The sequence below is a fragment of the Dermacentor albipictus genome, chromosome 7 (genome assembly GCF_038994185.2).
Source record: "Dermacentor albipictus isolate Rhodes 1998 colony chromosome 7, USDA_Dalb.pri_finalv2, whole genome shotgun sequence".
NCBI classification, from domain to species: domain Eukaryota; kingdom Metazoa; phylum Arthropoda; class Arachnida; order Ixodida; family Ixodidae; genus Dermacentor; species Dermacentor albipictus.
In genome coordinates, this window is record NC_091827.1 from 82,087,275 (window position 1) to 82,107,169 (window position 19,895).

Below are 19,895 nucleotides of genomic sequence, written 5' to 3' on the forward strand. Positions count from 1 at the left end.
TGCAAGAAAGTAAATGGGTTGCCATAGTGTGCAGTTATTTGTACAGAAAAAAATATTGACTCACAGTGGAGGAAAAGCAGTAGGAAGCTTACCAGCAAGTATACGACAGGTATAGTAATCAAAATGGCAAAAAAGAATGCAAGACGCAAAGTTAGAGGGTGTGCCGATTTCCTGGGTGGCGGTAGTGGAAAAGAAAGCTGCTATCACTAACTACCAAAGCGGAACAAAAATCAGGAGAAATAATTCATAACTAAAAGGGAAACTTTTTGCTTTGCGAAGAGAGATCAGGATACCTTAGAAAGCGTAAAGGGAAGTACACCAAGGTTTCTTGTAGTTGCTGGGGTAAAGCTAGTGAAAATACGGAAAATATTTTACTGTAATATGAAAATATCTATCTGGCTGTCGGTTTAGTCTCACCTGGCCTCCAGGAGCTCTTTTGGTAAGGGATTACAGGGGAAAGTGAATATGTCCGCGACGCAGATTAGTAAGGGGCGATTAGAGGTTTTTTGGCGTAGAAGTTGGCAGACCACAGACAAGGGATGCATACAAAAGCAAAGAACCCTTGCTGGTTTAGAAGGCTTGATGCTGGAAAATCTTTGTGTTTGTCTGTTTTTTTTTTTAAACGTAGGGAGAGCATTAAGCAAGATATGAACTAGAGGTTGGTAGCGCAACCCACCGCCCCGTTTCAAAGGGGACGCTCATAGCATCCATCCGCCCATAGCGCCAGCTGACCCAGGTTGGAGAGTCTATTTCAGAAGATGTTCGCATCATAGAGTTTCCTACAAAATTACTAGAGGGAACTCTGGCGCTAGTGTCTATGGGAGCTGCAATAGGAGCGGTTGTCCCAGCATGGGAATTATGGGAAGTACATGGATTTGCCTAAACTTCGTCCTTTTGGCTTCAAGTGGCCTTGTGACTTTGTAAACTTGTCATTTTCAACAGTGTATTGCGCAACAAATAATTAAATAAACATCATTAACATTGCCCGACGACAGGATTCGAACACAGGGACTCTAGCGCAGAAGCCTGATATTGAAACCATTAAGCCACGGACGATTTTTTTTCTTTATTTATTAGGCCACGGACGCATGTAGCGACAAGCGAATGAAACGCCCTTACGAATTTATTGCGGGCATGCCAGTGCCTTGAGACGCTTGGCGCGTTCCGGTTTGGCCACCTGGACAAGCTCAATCGTTGCAATTAATAGCAATTGTACGCGTTCCCGGCGTCTTCTGCACTTCGAAGAATATAAATTCCGCCGAAATATACGGCAATACGATTTATATAGCGTAATATACAAAGCCACAAGAACGTCTGAATCCACAAGCACGAAGATCAGACAAATCCATGTACTTCCCATCATTCTCATTGTAGGACAACGACTGCAGCGCCAGAGTTCCCTCTAGTAATTTTTGTAGGAAACTCTATGGTTCGCATACCACGACAAAGAAGAAGTGTGCCGCGTTCATCGACCTCATTAGGTTTGTCAAGAAACGCTGGCTTAGGAATAGGCACGAGCAAAGGAGAGCCCGCGTCTGTGAACCAGTGGGGCGGCGTCTTCTTGTTATTGTGCCAAGTGTGGTCGATACTCAATGTAAAAGTGCAGGTAAGAAACTTTTTTCATCTAAATAACCTAGCAACTCTGAAACAATAGCAATATTCTGTACTCTAGTTATAAGTTCCGTCCAGCAGAGACAAAAGGCTGCAATATATGCGAACGAAGATGCGTGCGCGAGCAAAATTTTGTTCATTACGTCGTATTTGCGCGGTGTGGCGCGACGATAGACACTGCGGAACCTGCTGACGCTACAGGCGTTGGCGATGGCACCGGTAGCAGACGGCAAAGCACGGACGTATATTTTTGATACGTTCACCTTCCCGATTCCCCGCAACCTGATTGGTTGAGGGGTTGATTTGTCAATCTCAGAATTCTGAAGAATAGCTTTGTAAAGAATTTAAGACAAGGTATGGGCCACGCGGAGGGCCTGTGCGGTTGTCGTTCAGAATAATTATTCGCCATGCGACGCTTACGGTGTCGACACCGGATTTTCTGCGACACGGAGCCCTTAACGTCATCGCGTTGGTGCATGATACGAGTGTGGCACAAAGGAAGGACAGCCCGAGAAGCTCGTGTCAAGAGAGAGAGAAAAAAAAAACTTATATTTACGCCAGCGTCCGGCGCTCAACCCTGGTCGGTCAGCTACCAGTCCTCACCTAACGCGTCTTTGGCGTGCTGGATAAGCACCGGCAGGAGAATGTTAGTTGCATGGAATCGTGGAGTGAGCCAGTTCATCCATGACCGTGGCTTGATGGTAGTGGGAATGTTAGAGAAGGCTGACTGCAGTTTGGGTTGAGTGTGAGGGCAAAGCCATAGACAATGCTCTAGGGACGCATATTCCATGCAGTTCGGGCATTTCGGCGGCCCAGGTAGGCCTTGAATACAGTGACGGAAAAGAGGAGTCACTATTGAGTTTGTTTGATGTCTTCGGAGAATAGAGCTGTCTTCTTGCGAAAGGTTAACAGAGGGAGTAATAAAGGCGACGGCATTGGCATAAAGTTGCTTTAATAGTGATGTGCGCTCCTTGTGCAAAGTGTGTCTGTGTTCCCTTGGGTTAAATTCGGCTGGCCATAGGCACGGGGGACCCGGAAAACTAACTACGTGGGTGAGCTCATGAGCTCGGGAGTTCCCCCCCCCCCCCATGCCTTGGTGCCCAGGTATCCACTGCAAGGTAACACAGAGCGAAGGGTGTGCATCTAAGTGACATTGAAGTAGGCTGTGTATATGCTCAGGTAGCAAGTTGTCGCGAGACATGCGGCATGCATCTTGGCTATCGGTGCGACTTAAGATGCGTTGGGTAGGATGATGAGGCCGGGTGACTGCTTCGAGAATAGCAAGAGCCTCTGCATCGGATGGGTCGGGGACTCCTGTGTGTGCGTTTACATGCTCGTAGTCCGGGCCGACTACTCCAGTTAGGATTCACACCGCGTCGCATCTGCACAATGCCCTCAGGACACCTAGCTAGGCGTGATCCCTCACAAACGCTTTCCAGGAGCTGCCGCGCTTGTCTCCTTGCTCACCCGTAACAGAAAGGACAGTAGAGTGAGGAGGTGGGGAGAATGTCAGCGAGGGGATAGAGAGAGAGAGAGGAGGCAGTTTTGTGATCTACAACGCTACAACCAAGGGCCCTATAACGTAAAACTATTCCAATATGTTTCTATTCCAATCTCCTGACGTCAAATTTGCGTAACCACCGGCGCAAGCACCGGGCGGTTACCCGCAAGGTTGTCTGAACAGACCAAACAAACGCTCTCCTCATTCCTAGGAGCTCACTTTTAGTTGCTTGAAAAACGAATAACATTGCCTCCACAGAGCGGCTTGTCGTATCTAATTGGCTGACAAGAGGCGAGGAGAACGCTCAAGTGGAGAAGGATTCACTGGGGCAGAGCCAGTGCACTGAAAATCGATAACCGGATGAAGAGGGTGGTGCCGGCGTCTGCGATTGGTCGGCTTTCCCTTACTGAGCTTGTGGTGGCTAGTCGAAAATCACGGCGGCATGCAACGGAAGCTTAAGAATGGCGCTAAGACTGACCCTCAGCAAAGTAGAATTGGCGGAATGAGGTGGTAAACGTGTCGAAAGGGCTCGAAAACATTACATGGCCACGCAAGAAGCTTTATTATACGCAAATACACCCATGTTCTCCGGCAGGTGCGAGTAGCCAGCGTCTCAGCGATCGGCGGCAGCCATGTTTTATTCCTTTTGGAGCGGGGCAGCCTGCGGCTATTCCGAAGAAAATTCAGTTTTGTGCGGCATATTAATCCATCTTTATCGCGCACACGTCACTTTGACGCGGTGAGTTTGTGCGGTTTTTTGACCTCGCGTGACAGGCAGGTGAAGTGGGTGGAGCCCGAAAACTTTTTACCAATAGCCGAGGGCTAATGGCGAAAAGAGGTCGAATAAGAAATAACTGTTTTTCTTTTTTTCTGTCAAATCATGCGTAATCAGTGTGTACACATCATATCAGATGGGGAGGTATGGCGATTTTCGAGACGTCGCGTGACAGACAGGTGAAGTGGGCGTGGTCGAAAAAAGTTTTTGACCAATCGTGGAGGGCTGATAGCAGAATCGGAATAGAAAAGTTTGGAACAGTTTTACGTTATAGCGCCCCAAAAGTGGCGCCGAAGCGTGCACTTAGTCCCGACGAGACGAAGGCTCGCATGTAGCGTCGAGCGGAGCAACAGCAACCAACACAAGGGGAGCAGGCAAGGTAATTTTTCACATCCCTTCACGGCTCTCGTATACCATCAATATATCACCGTCAAATAACGTCAGTGAACGCAAAGAGCAGACAAGGGTTCGCTAACATCAATTCCCGTGTGCGTGGGATCTGCATATTATTTCACGTGAAGCTTTCTTGCCAAGTTCCAGGCACTTTTGCGTACATATCTGGCCTCTGACGTCGAACGCATTTGAAGAGATAGCGCCACATGGGCATGGGGCAGCGAAAAAGTAATTTACGAGTTCGTTGGTTTAAGCGTATAATGTAGTGTATAGCGTATATACAGCGTATAATTGCTGTACAGAAATGAGGAGCTAGTGTCAACGGGAGTTGCAACCAGTGCAATTCAAGTAGTATAGGACTGATGGATAGTGCGTGGTTTTCCCTAAGCTTCGTTCTTTTGGCATCAAGCGGCTTTGCGAGTTTGCAAACTCATCCTTTTTGCCAAAGCATGGTGTTTTAAATAATTAAATAAAAAATAATAAAATCTCCGATGTCAAGATTCGAACACAGGATCTCTAGCGCACAAGCCTGATATTGAAGCCATTACACCGCGGACACTTCAATTTTTATTGCGACAACGATCAGCGGAAATACAGAAATAGATTCATTTGGGGGAACCTTCTCTTGTAACTGGCATTGCGGGATCCAGTAAATTTTCGCGCATGTTTAAATATGCTTCAACTTTTGGGAGGCATTCAGGCTCTGGGCTTCGAAACTGGTGCACTTCTATCATTCTACTGATCGTTTCTTAGAAATATAGTTTCGTAGGCTTAACTTCTACGTCAGCGTTCCGAACTGCCATCCTAGTTCACCAAGTGATGCGGAGGCCCTAGACCATACAGAGGACAAATGAAATACTATCCTCATCTTCAATTGGCGAAAATTCTCTGCCGAAAGCTTCCAAAGGTAGGTCTTTCTGAGAGTACGTTGTAAGATATCCCATAAAAATAATGTTTCACAGACATCTAGAAATACATAATCCATAATTTTTGGCTGCCGACAAATGAATCAGTGAGTCCCCCAAGGTAGACAAAATTCCTTTTCCTCCGTATAGCCCAAAGTCTATCGTATTTGTGTGCACTCTCTGAGACAATCTTTTAACGCCTCCTGGAGGGCTATTCTTTTATTGCCCACTTAGTGGACCTGCACACTTTGTCGGCTGCTGAAATGCTGATGGGCTGAAGGACTCTGTCTCCGTCTCACGTGTACCCCAGCTCAGCCAATCAGAATTTCAGCAGCAGACAAAATGACCGTGTCCACTAGGATGACACTTACAGAATACCTCCCCTCCCCCCCCCCCCCCCCCCGGTACATTCATGCATTTGACTCGTCTAAGCTCCTTTGCCGAAGCAGAGGCACATGCTTTCACACTTTCTTGCGGCGAACACACTTTCTTGCGGCTGAGCCAGCGCTTTGAGGCGCTTGGCGCATTTCGATCCAAAGTTGCACGATAAGAAACCGACGCATGGGTCACGCCACGAGTGCAACAGGACACTATATACCGGGTGTCCCACGTACTACACCCAAACTTTAAAAATATGTAAATGCCACGTAGCTGGACAGAACCAAAGTAATGTTGTTTGCCGTTGCTTGATGCTCAGACTATTTTTCCATTCCGGCTAATTAGATTGTTAGTTTCAGTTAATCAACTTCTCAAGTAGCATAATTAGATGAAAAGGTTCAAAGAGAAAATTATAGAGCTACATGAGAAACTCGTGAAACAGCCTTCCGTTGCTCGATGCGTGCTCCATAAAACTGTTTTTACAAGCTTTCAAGAAGCCTCCCGAATATACGCAAAGTGCTACGAGCGGCCAGAAACGCGGCAATCTTGCCTGTATTTGCACTCTTCTTTCACGCTCAGAAAAACACTTTTATGTAGCACGCATCAAGCAACAGATAGTATATCGCGAATTTTTCATGTTGCTCTACAGTTTTCTTACTGACACTTTTCATTTTATTATAATATTCGAGAAGTTGTTTAACTAATTAAGAATGATAATCAGATTAGGTGGCATGGAAAAAATAATCTGAGTATATCCAAGCGAAGCGCCTTACAACATTACCTTGGTTCTGCCCACCTACGTGGCATTTGCATGCTTTTTTTGTTTGGCTCAGGTCATGGGGGACACCATGCGTATAATGCTATCAGATGGCATGCCGCATGTAAAAATGTGCATTATATCCAGCCTGTACCTAAGTCGCGGTGAAGAAAATTATTTCGTTGTATAACGTAGTGCTCTTCAATACGAGTATTTATACGTCCAAAACCATGCTTCATATCGACACACACATGCTTTATAATGCAATCACACCAAGAATGTTTCGCTCTATCTAAATACCGACGCGAGTACTATTTGCCTGTTATTGTTTTATGCAGGTGATCACATAGACAGGGTTGCTTGAACTGGGATTTCGGGGTCTTCAGCGACGCTGCAGGAAGCTTGGTGTGCACACCAAGCTTCCGTGGAGATTCCGTGAGGCGGTTGGATTCCTGTTCAAAAATGTTTCCTATTGCAGGCAGCTATAATTCCGCTCCTGCGATATGTCTTCCGTCGCTTTGACTGCGAAATACGCGTCTTCACGATTGACCACATTGAACATACCCTAGGAATCTGCGTCCCTTTCTGGGTCACCACGGCAATGGCGTATTGAACCCTGCAAAGAATCCTTCTACATCCGCCTCGTTTATATAACCCCTACGTCAGCGGGTCGAATCAGAAATTGAGCTGATCGAACCCAACATGACCTTATTGAGATGAAGTCACTCCTGGCGGGTCTGGAGAACAGCGGCCCGCAGCGTTGAGCCGTTGAGCCGTTGAGCATCAGCGCGTTCGAACGGTGCTTTCGACTCGCGCGTGCCGTCTGCAGTGGTTTTATTTCAAGCCTCTTATCGTTGCAATGGGGTTGCACTGTATAGTATTTGTCTTTGGCGTGTCATGATATCATATCTGTTGCCGGCGCATAATCACGCTGACGCTTTAGTGGCGTCGCGCAAGTCTCGGCGCTGGCTTGCTCTATCCGTCCGTATATACAAACATGCTGCAATGGGGCCATGCTGGGCCAGCCTACGCCACACGTTCGGGCTGGCTGAGCGAGTTTAGTCCAATCGAACAGGGTTTAAATAAACTAAACAAGCCAATTACATACCGACAAGATAGCTGAACTCGACCTACTTCTGGCCGGTTCATAGAAACGCCCTGATTGATCGCTAATTACCATACAGTCGTGCCTGATATAAGAGTTAAAGCGCGAGCGTTGACCGTTCCAGTAATTGTGACATTGGGAGGTATAATCGTATATTGGAATTTGGTAAAAATGACTTTATAAATAATAATGCGAAACTATTATATGCCATATGACGCGAAGAGCCGGTGGAGGCGACTGAAAGATGGTAACGAAAATGGCCAAGGGCGCGAAGAGTAGGAACACATCAAACATGCTCGGATGGACGTCAAATTTCTCAGAGAGTTGTCTGTTGACAAAGTAAATTAATCGCTTTGAAAATAATATTTCCTGCATTTCAATCTGGCTGGGAACCCAAACCGGGCCTCCGCGGTACGAGAGGCGCCCGCTTCACCGTCGCCACGGCAGCTCCGACAGCTCCGGCTGAGAAGAGGTGTGCCAAGTTCGCGCGCCATTGCAAACGTAACGTCACAGCCATCGGGCCGAATAAACGTGTGGCGTAGTGCTTGTGTCATTGGGCACGTGGTGGCGCAGCCATTGCGGAGGACGAGGAGCCACGTCATGCGGGTATATAATGAGCGAGTTCGTGACATTCCAAGCCCTACAATCTACACATAAGCAGCCTTAGGCGTCTGTGCCGAATTTCATTATTTATTTTGAAGCGTGAATGCTGTTTCACACGACGCGATTAGGGCGAAAGAAATCATTCTGCCGCCCACGTCGCGGAGTGATTTTCGCTGACAGCTTTCACATGCGTTTGCGGCAGCGCGATTTTACGTCGCAGCGATGCGCAAGGTTGTCCCTGCTCCCGAAGTATCCATGCCTGCATCGTTAAATAAGAGCAACGTGGAAAAGATTTTCCTATTATCATTCGATAATAGAATAAGTACACCATTTTTTAATGTTTAAAAGCGTTGAGACTTTCCAACAGCTTGCACATGCGGTGAATGAGAGGATGCACAAAACCGCAATAGTAAACGTGCGGTTTGTGCGGCATCGGTAGCGTGGTTCCGTTTAGTACACTTTAGTCTCGTTGCTACTGTGGAAGCCAGAACTTTTTTTCTGGACGAGTATTTGCTTTTGCAGAAGAACAAGCTACTATTGAGTGTGCATGTATAAGCAGATGGCACAATTTGTAGCGACGAAAAGGTTGACGACGGGGGCGGCATGGATAGCGTGCAGCTTCTCGTTTTAAACGAATTCTGTAAGTGCAAGAAAACAAAAATGTTTCTGAAGCTCCTAAGGCGCAGGCCCTGGTGGGTGCGCCCTATTAAAACATAACTAAAATTGGCACGCGACATTCCTCCAGTGAGATACCAACGCGCAGCAAAACAGGAAAGCGCCTATTTTTATGGCGCTTTGTTTCGTCACACACGGTCCGTCCCACATCGCAGAGATCGCAGCGACTCAGCGACGGTGCGACCAACTTGTTGGAAGCCAGTCGCGGAGAGCCCACGACGTCGTGGCGGTCGCTGAGCGACGGAGTTCGCTGTGTCGCTGACTGAAAAGCACGCCATGTTAAACAGCCTTCACGTTACGTTGTGCAAACGCTATGCTGGGCTTGTGTCCCAGTGTTTCAGGAGGAACGTTTACACATTTTACGCGGTTTCTTGTTCAAGCATCCGGATAGCCTAAATAAGGACACCGTTACAATTCCGTCTCCGTATGTTAAGCACCGGTAGCATCTGGATGCTACCGGTGCTTAGTGCTCGTTAAATATCTGTTATTGGGCTTCACAGCGATAACATAATAAGTGTACTGACAAGCAAAAATCAAGAAAGGGGAAGCGAGTTAACTGAGCGGAAGTGGTGGCTGCTGCAAGGAAAAACAAGAGAGAGACAGAATAACAGACAGCGTGACCAGTCTCGCCACCTGTGCATCAAAATGCCCTTCAACGGGAAATTCACTCGAACAGCCGACGCTCACGATTTAAGCTACTTATCTCCGCACAGCTGTAATGTCTCCAATTATTCCGAAGTAGTGCCGAACGCGTATGGATCTCCCACCCTGTCAGCACACGCTGGGCGTTTCTTCCGCGGTGTGGAAATTTGTGCCTGCCGTGGCAGAACCATCTGCCAAGAATACTGCTTGTGTGTTGCTCTGATACAATGCTCAGTTTCATACATCAGGTGCAACGCTGTGGAGGCTAGAGGAACTTTTTTCAGTGGCTGCGTTCGCACTTAAAAACAGTTCGTAGTCTTCTGACCGATTTTGGTCAAATTGTTCTTTAGGTAAGGTCAGTTCTGAATGAAAACAAGACCTTTAGAAGTGGGCAAACCATGCACTCATTCGGCTGCTAAAGCGTTGTTTTATACAAATTTGCTTTTCGTTTTCTTTTTATTTGCATCCCGTCGCGGCAACCTCACGTGCCTGCTTGCGCAAGCAAACGCGTCTGGAGCCAAGCGAAGCATTGACTGAACGCGCGGAGGGATAAAATTTTTAGACCGCACTACCTGCGTGGCTTCCACAGTGTTGCACCATGTATGAAACGGAGTATAGAAAATTGGAGGACGCTTAAGCTTCACCTTCAAGAGTGGAACGCTACAGCGTTCCCGTCGAGCCGCCAAGGGGTGTAAGACAATGGGCTACGGCGCAGCGACTGCGCGTCCCGCATCGGACGCGGTGAGCGTCGAGCAACGCAGCGTTCGGCGCGGCAACGAAATGTGCGCTTTAGCAAGCGACGCACGCCCGATCCTTAGAAACAGCTTGTTTCTAAGGCAACACCGCATTCACTAGAGGCGCTTTTGTACCGCTTTGAAGCATGGAACTCGTGGCTTAGTGGTAGCGTCTCCGTCTCACACTCCGGAGACCCTGGTTCGATTCCCACCCAGCCCATCTTGCATGTTGTTTTTTATTGATGAAGTGCCTGCTGGGATTTATCGCTCACGGCCAACGCCGCTGACGCTGACACCGACGACACCGGCTTTTCTGCGACATGGGCTCCTTAACGCTGTCGCGTTAATACAGCAATTACATGGATGCGCGAAGTGCGTTCGTGCAGTCGGCGCTGCCATCATATTGTCCCGCCATCGACGGCGTGCGCGACCAACGCATTGATATTATACTCGCGGACACCGTTGTGTGGCAATGAAAAGAAAGCTACCGAGGCAAAGCTTGCACAAGTGAGAGCGCTTCTGAATAGAGTCCCGCGTTGTCATCCACGTTTGTTTAAGCTGGGGAAGAGAAAACATAGACACCTTATTAGCAATGGTTAAATAAAGTGAAACACACCACTGAATGTAAATATTTACTTTTTTGGCGCCTTTTCTCTTTCGTGTCTGCAGAAATGTGGAACTGTGGCACGTGAAGCTGCATCGATTCAGCGTCTTTTCCGAGCAACCAAAAGCACTGTCAAACGCTGGCGGAATACTTGGCGCTGTGCAGCAGATAAGCGCCCGTATTTTCCCCTTCTTTGACACAGCAAAATGTCCGCGAGTATAGGTCTCCAGAGACGCGCAATGAGTTTGGCTGCAAAAGCGACGAAGCAAAGTGGACGAACAATCACGCTCCACTCAACCGGCTCGGCCGAAACCAGGCTTTCTGGCTTCAGCAGCTATCAAGAACGTTGCGTGCTCTGACAACGTTTTTCCTTCCTGAGAAGCTGTGTGCATACCCCAAGGTGATGTATATATCGTTTGAGCAGGACGCAGAGTAAACGTCATGGTACATCTCTCGAACCCTTTCTTTAGGCCTTGATAAACGCGGACGGTTTTTATTTGGCCTCATTTCTCACACCATCGAGGTGCGGCGCCTGGAATGCCATTGGCCGCGCTTCTCCCCAAGCCGTTGTTCTGAGACGCCTCTAGGGAACGCTACACCATGCTATAACGTTTAAGCTTCACCGTAATGTAAAAGTCACAATTATTAAGGCCCGTGCAGTTGCAACGAGGACATGGAGCGTTCCTAGCAACGGCGGAGAAGCGCTCAGTGCAGCACCCGGATGGACTCCCAGCATACATGGCAATTGCGCGTTTCAGTGCCTTTGAGAGTTGAATATTGCAAAGCATTCTTCTCCGTGTTCGGCTATTTTTTGTGTATTTCCGCGTTTTCGTTGGTCGCGCCGCAGGGTAGTGCAGTCTAAAGCAATGTGTCACTTGAGGCTACTGGGTATTTGGCAATATGTATGTAACATGGAGTGGCTAGCTATGTGCCAATCGAAATGTGTTACAGTGCGCGTGTGACTCCGAGCATGCGCCATTGCGAATGAGCCCTGGATACGTTTCACCTATAACTAAACTCTTTTACGGCAACTTTTGTGCATACCACTGGGTACGTGCCGCTGGGTATGTACCACTCTTCAATGAACCTATTTGACGCTAACTACGGTATGCGCCTCTGTTTGTTACGGTGTCTATGCCAGTGGATAGGTGTGACTTGGTCCAATGGGTATGTTCCGCTCTTTGACGGACCTCTCAACCCCATCTGTTGTGTTTGACACTGAACATGTGCCACTGCTTGTGACTCTCTCCAATGAACCGCTATGACGTCAATTTGAGTATGTTCCTCTAAGTGTGCTATGCTGAGAACGTGGCAATACCTATACTTGGTGTGAGCCACTGCGTATGTGCTGCTATTCAATAGGCCCTTTGAGAGGCCTATTAGTGCTAATGCATATCAGAACAGACGACACCTATGTAGCGGCATCTGCGAATGTGTTGCAGTAGTCAGATGTCGACTCGAGCTGAGCCGGCTTGGATAAGACTTCAGACTTCTTCAGCCTGCTTGGATCAGACTTCAGACTTGCTTCAGACTTTCCAGGGGTTATCTATCTATCTATCTATCTATCTATCTATCTATCTATCTATCTATCTATCTATCTATCTATCTATCTATCTATCTATCTATCTATCTATCTATCTATCTATCTATCTATCTATCTATCTATCTATCTATCTATCTATCTATCTATCTATCTATCTATCTATCTATCTATCTATCTATCTATCTATCTATCTATCTATCTATCTATCTATCTATCTATCTATCTATCTATCTATCTATCTATCTATCTATCTATCTATCTATCTATCTATCTATCTATCTATCTATCTATCTATCTATCTATCTACTAGCTAGCTAGAAAGCCGTTTTCCTGCAAACCTAGGTCACTGTCTAGCCCATGGTCTAATGGTTAGAGTATCGGGCTGCTGTGCTGAAGATACAGAATTAGCAACAAACCGCTAGAACAACTTGAGTCACTGAGCATGGGTCCATGTGTTCATACCTGCCCTTTTTCACCGAACATTATTCCCGCCCACATGGGCCGCTGTAGAGGGGGTAACATATTTAACAGGGAGAGGCGGGCTAGTTGGTGGTCGATATTGGAATGCATCACGTAACCGCGCATCGACAACGAACGAGGAAAGAAACACACTGGACAGGCACGCCTTTCCGCGCCGGTCCTGTGTGTTTCTTTCCTCGTGCATTGTGGTTGCGCGGTTACATGATGTATTCCTGTAGATGGGGGACTGGGTATATACCGTTCTTCAGTAAAACTTCATGACGCCCGACTTGGAGCACTGGGTACCAGTAGGTGTGTGTCACTCTAGGATGACAAACACGATCGTTTGAATTTCTGCGATGTTGGGTGCAGTTGCGTCATTCGTGTTCCTCAATGACAGCAACCCGATGCTTAAGCAGACTGTGCGATAAACGCACTGGGTATGTGACACTTTTCAGTGAACGTCGTTCATGCCAACGCGTTGGTGAGGTGTGTGATGATGCAAGTAGGTGCCGCTCATTAATGAAGATCTCGGCAATTTGGGTCTCACTCGCGCGATAAGTGCAGCGAGAGTGCGCCCACAAGAAACTTCCGGTCACGGGCCTTAGCAGTCTACTGCGCCGGAACACAAATCGGGTTTTTAAGTTCTTCAGTGGCGGACAGTCTATTTCAAAGTTTTCAGATAAAAGACATGCACATTACACATCAAGACAGATACATATAAATTTTCGTGTAACTAAGGGCAACATTCACTTTAAAATTGTTCCTATGTTAAGAAGAAAAGTGTTGAAATCTCCGAGCTTAGACTTTAACGAACTCTCGCTAGTCAATATCGGAGCCAATAAATGGGCAGCCAATGCCTTTCTTGCTCGCTAAATTTAGCGGCCTACGTCAATGAGCAAAACCGAAAGCCGCCCAGGGCCTATGTTTATAAACAGTGAAAGGGTCTAAAATGGCTGTGCTGCAATAGAGGGAATAATGTACAGTGTTCTCAATGTACAGTGACCTCACTCTAGAAGGTCATACGTGCCATTCTCGGCTGCGCTATTAGATGGCGCGGCATGCTTAAAAACCAGCGCGAGAGAGGAGACTAGCTGCCCCTGGCGCGTTTCTCAATGCATTCGCATGCATGGGCGCGCCATGCATTTCGGAGGCCACGTGCAGCTTTCGCCGCGTTGGCGCTAGATGGCACCGACTGTTCTTAATGAAGTGATTCCGTGGTTAAAATAAACTATTTTGTCGGGATTGGAAGTTCACCACAGAATTGGGAGGCCGGTTGGCCTCGGGAGCCCACAGTAAAACCACAATCGAGTGCAGAGTGATACGGGGGCGGTCTCTTTTGAAGTCAGGGAAGCGGAGAGCGAAATTGGGTTTGAAGAAAGCCTCAGGAACATATGTGAAAATAAATGGGCCGATAGAGTGCACAAGCATATACACCTTCAGATGCTTGGATACAAAATAGAGGAAAAAGTAAAGAAAATTGGCAATCAAGTACAGGGTAATAGAAAGTGTAGACAACCAGGTAGTCATAAAAAAGAAAACGACAAAAAACAAAGTGAATTGGATGCAAAGAGTGGAAACAAAAGGATCATGGAAGTTTACAACAATGGGAAGAAATAAATTACAAAGGAAAGTCTATACGACAACAGAAAGGGAAGTGCATTGCTATTTGGTTCTCTAGCTGGTTGCCTAAAGATAAAAACATACCGGAGCAAATAATCTCTACAAGATTAAGCATGTGCATGCTGCAGTGAAAATCTGTAGACCACTCAGAACATTCTAATAAAATTTGAAGGTCTTCACACAGTAAGACCCGTAGGTAACGTGCACCTTCGCGAAACGCTTGGATTTAATGTGGACGAACGTATGAGCTGGTAAGAACTGGTATGGTATGGAACTGCAACTGGAAGAGCTGGTATGAACTGGTAAGAGTTAGAATAAGCAAGAAACGAACCCTAGTATTGGCGGAAAAAAATAAGGGAAGAGAATTAATACGACCAGATTCATTTCATTCAAAGGCAGCGCTACAAGGTAGATTGTAGAGTATTGAGGAAGTGAAAGAATCATGGAGATGTACACAAAAATGCTAGAATAAAAAGGATGTATAGCATACACGATTAACTCAAAAACGCTAGGTGACCATTGGTCACCAGCTCGTTTCAAAGTGCATATCAATAAATCTATCATCATCATCGAAGCACGAGAGAGGAGCCCCTGTGCAGTACACGCCTCATACATAACTAGTTTCCATGGTGGCAGTTCATTGTGTCGTTATGTTGATTCAGTGCTAAGGAAATTACTCTTGACCGTCATCGTGAGATTGGTACTGCCGAAAAGTTTTTGAGTGCATCTTCAGAAAAGGCAGAAAACGTATAGCTCACTAAGGTTGATCACTTGCAGGCGCGGTCCCTCGCTTGCGCATATGCAGAGCGAATCAAGCAAGTCACTCATTGGCCAGTCAGCCAGTCAATGCATTGGGGTTGCGTGCAGAGAAAATGCGTGAAATTGCCCCATGCAAGAAGGATAATTTTGATGGAGTTGGGTGTTGTATATTTAGACTGACTGTTCCAAAAAGTACACACAGACGTTTTGCACAGTTTTATAGCCAATGTTTTAGCTTGCATTTCAAGCGCTCAGGCATGCTGAAAAGCTTTTTGATCTCGCATAGGGACAAACGCGTATGTCAGACAGGCGGCGACTCGCAGTCTGCATCGCTGGAGTATGCTTAATCCAAACAGATGCACGGGCAGGCTCTGCTCACTTCGCATCCGAGCAAGATCCGCGTACTCCATTCAGCTGCTGGCGTGAGCGTTTGCACATGTACAGTGAGCATTCCTACTCAGCAACTGTGAGGAACCGCTAATCTGTGCAGAACTGCCAGTAAACGCCAAGCTTAAGCAATCTAATACTTGCACTGGGCGCTGTCAAAGGCCGCAGATTTGTTATTCGTCTTATGCCGTGCACCGCCTAGGCGTGACACCGACGTGCTGCACTTGTCAGTGAGCCTGAAGCGTGGTGCTATCATATATACGAATGGTGATGCGGGCGCCGGTATTACCTTTTACAGTGGAGCTATTAGAACCTCACTGGGTTTCTCATGACGTGCGCAGTTTCACCGAGCTGGGCAAGAAAGAGCTGAGGGGGAGTAAAAACAGAGTGTAAAATAGCATCGCCGAGCACAGCGACGCGGTGAGAGTGGGTGGAGCCTAGTGGGAGAGAAAGAGCGGCGCGCATGCGAGCGAGGAACCCGGTCCGCGTGCGCGCCCTCTCCCAACACCCTCTCAATACTCTCCTGTGGCGCGTGTAGCGGGGGTTCAGCCGCGGGAGACGGAGCGTTCTTCTCCGGCGGTTGCTAGGTGGCTCGATGTCCTCCTCGCCCGCCACTCCGTACAGAGTGCAGACAACGCGGCGTCTACTACGGCGTTGGCCACGCGAATCGCAGACGCCGTAGTAGATGCCTTTGGCGGACGCCGTAGGTACGCGTTGCCGGCGCTCGTGTCTCTTGTGTGCGGTTGCGCACTACTTTACTGGCCTTCCCTCAGCTTCACTGGTCTGGTGTTTGCAATAGCAGAGCCACGCATATTTTAACGCGACAGCGTTAAGGAGCTCCTGGCGCAGAAAAGCCGGTGTCGTCTGGGGTGGCGTTGGCCATGACCGATAAATCTCGGAATACACTTCATAATTAAAAAAAAAACAACTTGCAAGATGGGAATCAAACCAGGGTCCCCGTAGTGTGAGACGGAGACGCTACCACTGAGCCACGAGTTTTTTTTCTTTGTTTCCAGCTTGGCTACAAGCTTCAAAAGAGTTACGCCAGACTGCGTGCATCCCAAGTGAAAAGATAACATCCATCTGTTCAAATTCGCGTTCAGGTGGTAAAAAACGAATGCCTTGTGGATTGAGGGGTAGGTCTATCTTTAACGTTCTTTGTAATATATCGCAAAAGAATATGGCATTATTACAATAAATGAAAGCATGTTCGATCGTTTCAGCTTTGTTGCACAGAAAGCATCTGCTTCCCCATGGCACATAAGTTCCTCTTTCCTCTAACCACGTTTCAACAGGCAAGTTTCCCGTGTGAAGCTTGAAGAAGAATGATTTAACGTTTGCCGGTATCCACATATTTTTAACCCTTTTAAGTACGTCTTGCCCAGGCCCTTCTTGAAACATTAACCGATACAATGGAACAGGGAACGCACTTTCAATGAGATCCTTCATAAGTCACTTTCTTTTTACATTGGGGAGGTACTCAAGAGAAAATCGCGCCCCAAGGAAACGATAGGACGTTACAGCTTCACGCAAGAACCTTGAAATTGTGTAATAAGGGCCAATGGCTGAAGAAACAAAAACATCAGCCATAGAAACTGCTAACATGGCTCGAAAAAAAAACAGCACAGAAACGGGTCTCTTTCGCGCCTTATCAACATCAAACGTGATACAACTTGTTGAAGAAACAAGTGGCACACCGACAGACCACCTTTCTTTACTCGACGAAACAAATTTGTCCTTGATGTTCGCTCCCACGTAGAACACCAGATAAACGTGGCAAAGATTCGGTGAAATTATTGAGTGTGCTTACTTGTACATTACAGTGCCTGCAGAAGATGCATAATTTTCGCAGCGCGAAAAACGTTACAAATAGCGGCACGTGCAAAAATCGACAATTCGCGGCCACCCCATGCTTCGGCCATCGCACGCATTTCATCCGTTTTTTCGAGCCAGAGTGACTCGTTCTTACTATACCCATCCAAAGGCACCCCCACGTAAGTGCTAGGCGTCGTGAGCCACCAGATGTTTTCAAAAACACCGGGCGTGGCATTCCAATGGACATGCCAGAGACCAATACACTTTTGCTTATTGATTTCACTACCGCTTTTCTCGCAAAACCTTTCAGTAATTCTTAATAATGCGCTAACACTCTCCCTATCTTCAGAAAATAGGGCAACGTCATTGGCATAAGCTAGAACACGTGCTTCACAGGACTGTATCTTAAAACCACTGATTTCTGTACTATTAACTATTTTTCTACAGAGCGGCTCCCAAAATAAAGCAAAAAGTAAAGGACTTTACAAACAACCCTGTCGAATGGAAGAGAGTACTTGTATGCGCTGTGAGAGTTCACCATTAACAATTAAATTGGTACCTGAGCTTTGATATGCCATTTTGATGTCTTTACACATGACGGAACCCCCAAGTCCCACATAATTAATTAATAAAAAGAGAACACTACGTGGTACCATGTCAAAAGCCTTAGCTAGATCTATTTGCAGCATCGCTACCTTGAGGAGAGCGCTATCGCAATGTTCTAAAATGCTTCTAGCTGTATGAATATTTGTAAATATTTTCCTACCCCTGATGCCGCATGTCTGATGCGGCTCAACTAACTTCCATATGACTCCCTGCAGCCTTGATGCAAGGGCTTTCATGAAAACCTTGTAGTCTACATTTGTCAACGTGATTGGCCTGTGTCCTGTTATTATAACTAACATGTTTCTATCTTTCCCTTTTGGGATTTGTACTGTGATGATTCAAAGCGGGATAAAATGGCCTCTAGTGAATGCGGTATTGCCTGATTAGAAACGTGCCGTAGAAGCTTATGCTGCGGTGTATATCGGTAATTATGAGCATGTAAATTACAGAAGTCGCAGTTCAACGAGAAGCGAAGTACGTTTCCGCTACAGTTATGCGCGCACGCAGAGCCATATTTCGCTGTCCCGACACGTGGCGCGCCACTCGCCCGCTTCTGCCCTTCGGGCAGTGCTGAGACCAGTGCGAGGATGCCCCAATACCCTTGCGTTTGATAAGTTTTCTCGCTCTCTCCCCTTGCAACTTCCAGCGTGCGTCACTCGAACCTTCGTGTTTAGGCGACGCGGCTCCTCTTTCCGCTCAAAGCGCGATTCCTAGGTGCAGCGTCCGATGTTGGACGCCTCTGGCGTGATCGCTGCGCCGTAGCGCGTCTGATGGGAAAGCGTCCCCTGCGATGTGTGCCGAGCTGCTTCCGAGGCGTCAGATAGAGGACGATCCCATCGAGGCGTCAGCCCCATGATCGCGTCCGCCTTCATGGCCCGTCGCGGCCCGGCTGTCCGAGCCGATCATGACGTTTGGCTCGCGTAGATCGTTTCTCCCTCCGAGACACCGAGTTATTTGGTTCGTTCCGCTTGCTCAGGCGCACGTTTCGTTGCCGCGCCGAACGCTGCGTGTGGCTCAGGAGCATGCCGAGCGAATGAGCGGGCTGTGCTAACGGGGCGCGATAACGCTATCGCGTTCCACTCTTAAAGGCGAAGCTTAAGCGTCCTCCAATTTTTTTTACATTATTACATTATTAGCCTTGCGCATGCGCACGCATGTCCCGCGACCAAACCTCATGGCTATATTTATGTAAAGTTACAGTACTTTGTTAAAACTGTTCTCTTTAAGTTAGTGGCCATCGATAAAAAGCTACGTGGCCGCATTTGTCGGGATTGAAGAAAGGCAGGTAACTCGACTTATACCCGTGCCACACGGGCACATAAAATGGCATTCAGGAGTTAAGGCCTTAAGTTCCCGAATGACATTTTTTTCGGCAGAGCTGCCACACGACCAAATTTAATGACATTTGACCCGATGATGTCGATGACAGCGTCTTCTGAAGTGCGCAATATTAGGGTATAAATTTATAAAATAGATATGCATTTACAATGTTAAACTGCCGTAATAAACAGTTAAATATAAAACTAAGCATACCATGGCACAGTTAGTTTGAGTTTCTTGCTGTCTTTTAGAATCGGCCATAGCAACTGTGGCCAATGTATGCCAAATCCGAAGCCCAGAGACAAAATGGCGCCTGCCGCAGTGAGACCGTTGCAACGCCGACCTGTGGAAGTTCGTCGAGCACAACTTCTGACAGCTGCGTTGATATGTATAAATATGATATGATATGTATAAATGGTTTATTACAGGTTTGAACGTTTCAAATACGTTACTTACACTAAGAAATGCGTACTCTCGACGCCGTGGCTTGCGAAGCTATGGCGTGGAGAGTACGCATTTTTCAGTCGAATGAGTTCTGGCGAACGCATTAAATAACAAATGGCATTAAGGCGAATGACATTTGATTTGCTCGTGTGGCACCACGCAAATGACATTAAATATTAAGGCATTAGGAAGTTAATGCCATTTTATGTGCCCGTGTGGCACGGGTATTAGTGGCTAGGGCGATGCGCTGCCCACA

General features: G+C 47.1%; 1 protein-coding gene across 5 annotated transcripts in view; it reads left to right on the plus strand.

Moving 5' to 3' along the window:
* Positions 1-19,895, plus strand: part of LOC135908774 (uncharacterized) — a 94,102-nt gene that overhangs the window by 42,415 nt on the left and 31,792 nt on the right. The window contains exons 1-2 of one of the 5 annotated variants that reach the window (XM_070522413.1): positions 1,353-1,606; positions 6,659-6,725. The exons of 3 other annotated variants lie outside the window; for them this stretch is intronic. The gene's annotated coding sequence lies outside the window, so the exon portion shown is untranslated. Of the gene's footprint in view, positions 1-1,352; positions 1,607-6,658; positions 6,726-19,895 lie in introns of those variants that run through there. One more of the 5 variants, XM_065440617.2, reaches the window with a different exon arrangement.